At 45.2% G+C, this 6,699-nt stretch overlaps 1 pseudogene; it reads right to left on the bottom strand.

Annotated features, from left to right (window-relative positions):
• Positions 1-1,811: 1,811 nt before the first annotated feature.
• Positions 1,812-4,760, bottom strand: LOC133575015 (uncharacterized; annotated as a pseudogene).
• Positions 4,761-6,699: the final 1,939 nt, after the last annotated feature.

The following is a 6,699-nucleotide window of genomic DNA, read 5'->3' as shown; positions in this document are numbered from 1 at the left end:
TGCAAAATGGCTAAATGCCTGGAGAAATGTATCTTTGTGAGTTTTACTAGAAAAAATATATTTTGTAAGGTTTGTAAAGACACAAATTAGTTTTTATATTCAATATGACAGTGTAACTGCCATACTAAATATGAAAGTTATAGAAACATAACTCCAAAACCAAACATGCATTATTTATAAAATGCCTTAAATATTGTATCCATGTGAGTTTAACTATAATCATTTGTTTTTGTAAGGTTTGCAAATACAAAATATGGGTTTTGCTCACTATGACAGTATACTGTCACACTCAATCTGACAGTTATTTAAACATAACTCCTACACCACACATGCAAAATGGCTAATAATGCCTGGAGATATGTATCTTTGTGAGTGTTGCTCGAAAAAAATATATTTTTTAAGGTTTGTAAAGACACAAGTTAGTTTTTTTTACTCAATGTGACAGTATGACTGTCATACTAAATATGAAAGTTATATAAACATAACTCCAAAACCAAACATGCATTATGTCTAAAAATGCCTGTAAAATTGTATCCATGTGAGTTTAACTAGAATCAGTTGTTTTTGTAAGGTTTGCAAATAAAAAAAAGTTTTATAATATATAATATGGGTTTTTATCACTATGACAGTATACTGTCACACTCAATCTGACAGTTATTTAAACATAACTCCCAAACCACACATGCAAAATGGCTAAAAATGCCTGGAGAAACGTATCTTTGTGAGTTTTACTAGAAAAAATATATTTTGTAAGGTTTGCAAAGACACAAGTAAGTTTTTTTATTCAATATAACAGTATAACTGTCATACTAAATATGAAAGTTATATAAACATAACTCCAAAACCAAACATGCATTATGTCTAAAATTGCCTTTAACATTGTATCAATGTAAGTTTAACTAGAATCAGTTGTTTTTGTAAGGTTTGCAAGTATACAATATGGGTTTTTCTCTCTATGACAGTATACTGTCACTTTCAATCTGACAGTTATTTAAACATAACTCCTAAACCACACATGCAAAATGTCTAAAAAAATGCCTGGAGGAATGTATCTTTGTGAGTTTTACTAGAAAAAAAAATATTTTGTAAAGTTTGCAAAGACACAAGTATTTTTTTATTCAATATGACCGTATAACTGTCATACTAAATATGAAAGCTATATAAACATAGCTCCAAAACCAAACATGCATTATGTCTAAAAATGCCTGCAATATTGCCATGTGACTTTAACTAGAATCAGTTGTTTTTGTAAGGTTTGCAAATACAAAATATGGGTTTTTGTCACGATGACAGTATACTGTCACACGCAATCTGACAGTTATAAACATGAACATACCTCCTAAACCACAGATGCAAAATGGCTAAAAATGCCTGGAGAAATGTATCTTTGTGAGTTTCACTGGAAAAAAAATATTTTGTAGGGTTTGCAAAGACACAAATTCGTTTTTTTTTACTCAATATGACAGTATAACTGTCAAACTAAATATGAAAGTAATATAAACATAACTCCAAAACCAAACATGCATTGTGTTTAAAAATGCCTGTAATATTGTATCCATGTGAGTTTTACTAGAATCAGTTGTTTTTGTAAGGTTTGCAAATACAAAATATGGGTTTTACTCACTATGACAGTATACTGTCACACTCAATCTGACAGTTATTTAAACATAACTCCTAAACCACACATGCAAAATGGCTAATAATGCCTGGAAAAATGTATCTTTGTCTTGAAAGATACATCTCCTGGATGCACTGGGACACATCATCAGTGATGTATCCTGGATTCATCGGGTGTTTCGGGTCTCGCAACATCAGACACCCTCGTCCAGGCGACCCAGCCGGGGTGATCAAGTCCCTGCTTGTGTCCCAGTAGCAACCCACGGATCTGCCCTTTTCAGCCAGAACCACCTCGTGGCTTTCTCTGCCGCTTCACTTGCGGATTGAATGGCCCTCCTTTTGGCCGCCCCTTTGACTCCCAATCGGCCAAGCACTTTACAGAGGGAGCGTCCTGCAAAGCCACGGCAACCAACTTCTATTGGCTCATAGAAAGTCCTCCAGCCCCTGCCCCTGCAGTCCTCCACCAGCTCCTGATACTTGGCACGTTTCTTTTCGTTGGCTTCCTCAATCCGCTCCTCCCAAGGCACTGTTAGTTCCAGCATGATGAGGTGTTTTGAAGCCTCTGAGATGATGATCATGTCTGGCCGTAGAGATGTTTTTACAATGTGCTGGGGGAACCTCAGTTGTTTTCCAGGTCAACGTGTAGCTGCCAATCAGGGGCTGTGTGAAGGAGTCCTGTTATTGTCTTTGGACGTGCACGAGGTCTCTCCCCAGCTTTGATGAAAGAGATTGCCTTCTTTGGCGCATGATGTTGCTTGCTGCTGCTGATGGCTAAGGCTATGCTCTCAGCAACTGCTTTGAGTACCTGGTCATGACGCCAGCGATAGCGACCATCAGCCAGAGACTTTGGGCAACTGCTGAGGAGATGTTCCAAGGAGCCTCTTCCGGAGCAAAGGGAGCAGAAGGGTGTCTCGCTCTTCCCCCAAACATGGAGGTTTGCTGGGCTAGGGAGGGAATCGTAGACTGCTGCCACGAGGAACCGGACGCGGTGGAGGTCTGCCTGCATGATGTTTGACCAGGTGACTTTGCGCTGCAACGTGCCCTCCCATCTTGTCCATGCCCCCTGTTGCCGGAGTCCCACTACCCTGCCCACTCGCTCTTCCTCCAAGCCTGCTCGGACCTCCTCCTGGAGTAGATGTTGTCTGTCTTTGCCCCGGGCCTGGCTGACTTGGGTCTTTGGGAAGTAGCCCAAGCCTGCTCTCCCTGTTGCTATGGCCCCAACCAGTGCCTTTTGTCTAAGGCGTGACTCAGCCACCTCCACTGCCTTTTCTGCCTTCCACTTCCTTCCTGTCCTCACTTCAATCCCGGCTGATGACACCTTGCAGTCCCTGGAGTCTCTGTACTGTAGGGCTTCTCTTGTGCGTGCCACCTTGAATTCTTCAGTGAGCCCACTGAAAGGTAGCTGCAGGATGTTGCTTGTCCCGTACAGAGCAGCGCTGTTGAGGCTGCGTGGGAGACCCAGCCATTTCCGCAGAAAGCTGCTGATCTTCCTTTCAAAGGCTTCCACTGTTGTTACTGGGACTGCATATACAAGGAGAGGCCACAGGACTCTGGGAAGGATGGAGTGCTGGTAGATCCAGGCTTTGAATCTACCAGGTAGGCCAGACTTGTCTACTTTGGTGAGCCACCCTCCAAGCTCTTCAGTAGACTTCTGGATAGCAGCAGAGTCCTTCAGGCTGGAGTCAAAGAGCTTTCCCAAGCTCTTGACTGGTTGCTCCGTGATGGATGGAATGACCGTTCCTGAGATTGAGAATCGGAATTTGTTGACCACCTTCCCCTTCTTCAGCACCATGGACCTTGACTTTGCGGGCTTGAAACTCATCCTGGCCCACCCAATGAGCCTCTCCAATCCCTGCAAGATCCACCTGCTCCCTGGTACTGATGTTGTTGTTATGGTAAGGTCATCCATGTAGGCTCTAATGGGGGGCTGTCGAACACCTGATCTGGACAGAGGCCCTCTGCATTCCACCTCAGCAGACTTTACCACCATATTCATCGCCAGTGTAAAAAGGACAACGGAGACGGTGCATCCTGTTATTATTCCCTTCTCAAGGCGATGCCAGTCAGAGGTTATTGACCCAGAAGTGACCCGGAGCCTGAAGTTATTGTAATAATCCAGGATCAAGTCCTTGATCTTGCTGGGAACATGGTGGCGGTGTAGCGCAAGCTCAACTAGCTTGTGTGGGATGGACCCATAGGCGTTAGTCAGGTCCAACCACAACACAGCAAGTTCTCCTCTGCTCCCATGGGCCTCTCTGATGAGCTGTGTGACGACACCGTTGTGCTCTAGACAGCCGGGGACTCCAGGAATCCCCCCCTTCTGCACTGGTGTCGATGTAGTTGTTCTTGAGGAGAAACTCGGTCAGTCTTCGGGAGACAATGCTGAAGAACACCTTCCCTTCCACACTCAGAAGTGATATAGTCCGAAACTGGTTGATGTTTTTCGAGTCCTCCTCCTTGGGGATCCATACTCCCTCTGCACACCTCCACTGGTTGGCCACTCTCCCCCTTCGCCAGATCACCTTCAAGGTCTTCCACAGATGCTTGAGAAGACCTGGACAGCGCTTGTAGACGAGGTAAGGTACACCACTGGGGCCCGGGGAAGATGCTGAGCGGGCTGCCTTGATGACCTCTTCAACCTCCTTCAAACTGGGCTCTGTCAACTGGAACTCTGCCGTTGGTGGCGCAGGGCTGATGAGCGCTCTGTTGGGTCCTAGATCTTGTCCCCTCAGTGGGTCGCTCATGGTATTCTGGAGGAAGCGATTCACTTCCTCTCTTGGGCACTCAAGCCAGCCACTGCGCTTGTCCCCGAGCAGCTGTTTAGCAAACCGAAAGGGGTTGGCAATGAAGACTGCTCGCTTCCTAGCTCTCTCTCTTCCACGCCTCCTGTGCCACTCTACTCTGCGGAGAGTTGTCAGCTTCTTCCGCAGGATGTTGCGCAGCTCTTCTAAAGGTTGTTTGTCCTCCTCAGAAACTCTCTTGAACTGTTTCCTGAGGGTTCGAAGCTCCTGGCGCAGTCGGTGTATCTTAGTGGCTCTGCGATTCATGGTGTAGGGGGTGGCCTCAGTGTTGCCCTTCTCCATCCGTCCGAATCTTTCTGAGCCATAGCTGACGATGATGGTACTCATTGCCTGGAGCCTGCTGTCGACATCTCCTTTAGCTGTGGCTTGGATGATGTTGGACACGTCCTCATCAAACTGCAGCCACTCGCTCCGTCTGTTTGCTTGGGGCCATATAATCCGCTGCTGTGGAACTACTCTGCTGGGATTGAGAGACTCCGGTATGTGGAGGGACTGGGATCTGTGGGGTGTCTCCTGTCCGGGCTCCTCCTGCGTCTCACCAGGTCCAGGACCTGTGCGTTGAACCTCGCTCTCCCGCTCCAAACATTTCATTCTGGCCTAAGTAAGTTGTAAGTTTAACTTGAAAAAAAATATTTTGTAAGGTTTGTAAAGACACAATATAGTTTTTTTTACTCAATATGACAGTATAACTGTCATACTAAATGTGAAAGTTATATAAACATAACTCCAAAAACAAACATGCGTTATGTCTAAAATTGCCTTTTAAAATTGAATCCATTAGAGTTGAAGAAGAATCAGTTGTTTTTATAACGTTTGCAAGTATATAATACGGGTTTTTCTCTCAATGACAGTATACTATCACACTCAATCTGACAGTTATTTAAACATAACTCCTATACCACACATGCAAAATGGATAATAATGCCTGTAGAAATGTATCCTTGTGAGTTTTACTGGAAAAAAAATATTTTGTAAGGTGTGTAAAGACACAAGTTAGTTGGTTTTTTTTACTCAATATGACTTTATAACTGTCATACTAAATATGAAAGTTATATAAACATATCTCCAAAACCAAACATGCATTATGTCTAAAAATGCCTGTAATATTGTATGCATGTGAGTTTAATTAGAATCCGTTTTTTTTTGTAAGGTTATAGTATACTGTCACACTCAATCTGACAGTTATTTAAACATATCGCCTAAACCACACATGTAATATGGCTAATAATGCCTGGAGATATGTATCTTTGTGAGTTTTACTGGAAAAAAAATATTTTGTAAGATTTGTAAAGACACAATTTGTTGTTTTTTTTTTACTGTTTTTTACTTACTGGGGCGGTATAGCTCGGTTGGTAAAGTGGCCGTGCCAGCAACTTGGGGCTTGCAGGTTCGATCCCTGCTTCCGCCATCCTAGTCACTGCCGTTGTGTCCTTGGGCAAAACACTTTACCCACCTGCTCCCACTGCCACCCACACTGGTTTAAATGTAACTTAGATATTGAGTTTCACAATGTAAAGCGCTTTAAGTCACTTGAGAAAAAGCGCTATTTAAATGTACAAACCCCGTTTCCATATCTATCCATCCATCTTCTTCCGCTTATCCGAGGTCGGGTCGCGGGGGCAGCAGCCTAAGCAGGGAAGCCCAGACTTCCCTATCCCCAGCCACTTCGTCCAGCTCCTCCCGGGGGATCTCGAGGCGTTCCCAGGCCAGCCGGGAGACATAGTCTTCCCAACGTGTCCTCGGTCTTCCCCGTGGCCTTCTACCGGTCGGACGTGCCCTAAACACCTCCCGAGGGAGGCGATTGGGTGGCATCCTGACCAGATGCCCGAACCACCTCATCTGGCTCTTCTCGATGTGGAGGAGCAGCGGCTTTACTTTGAGCTCCCCCCGGATGACAGAGCTTCTCACCCTATCTCTAAGGAAGAGCCTTGCCACCCGGCGGAGGAAACTCATTTCGGCCGCTTGTACCCGTGATCTTGTCCTTTCGGTCATAACCCAAAGCTCATGACCATAGGTGAGGATGGGAACGTAGATCGACCGGTAAATTGAGAGCTTTGCCTTCCGGCTCAGCTCCTTCTTCACCACAACGGATCGATACAGCGTCCGCATTACTGAAGATGCCGCACCGATCCGCCTGTCGATCTCACGATCCACTCTTCCCTCACTCGTGAACAAGACTCCGAGGTACTTGAACTCCTCCACTTGGGGCAGGGTCTCCTCCCCAACCCGGAGATGGCACTCCACCCTTTTCCGGGCGAGAACCATGGACTCGGACTTGGAG

This window comes from Nerophis lumbriciformis, linkage group LG32 (genome assembly GCF_033978685.3).
Source record: "Nerophis lumbriciformis linkage group LG32, RoL_Nlum_v2.1, whole genome shotgun sequence".
NCBI lineage: Eukaryota > Metazoa > Chordata > Actinopteri > Syngnathiformes > Syngnathidae > Nerophis > Nerophis lumbriciformis.
Note: the sequence above shows the minus strand (reverse complement) of the source record. Positions and strands in the feature narration are given on the sequence as shown.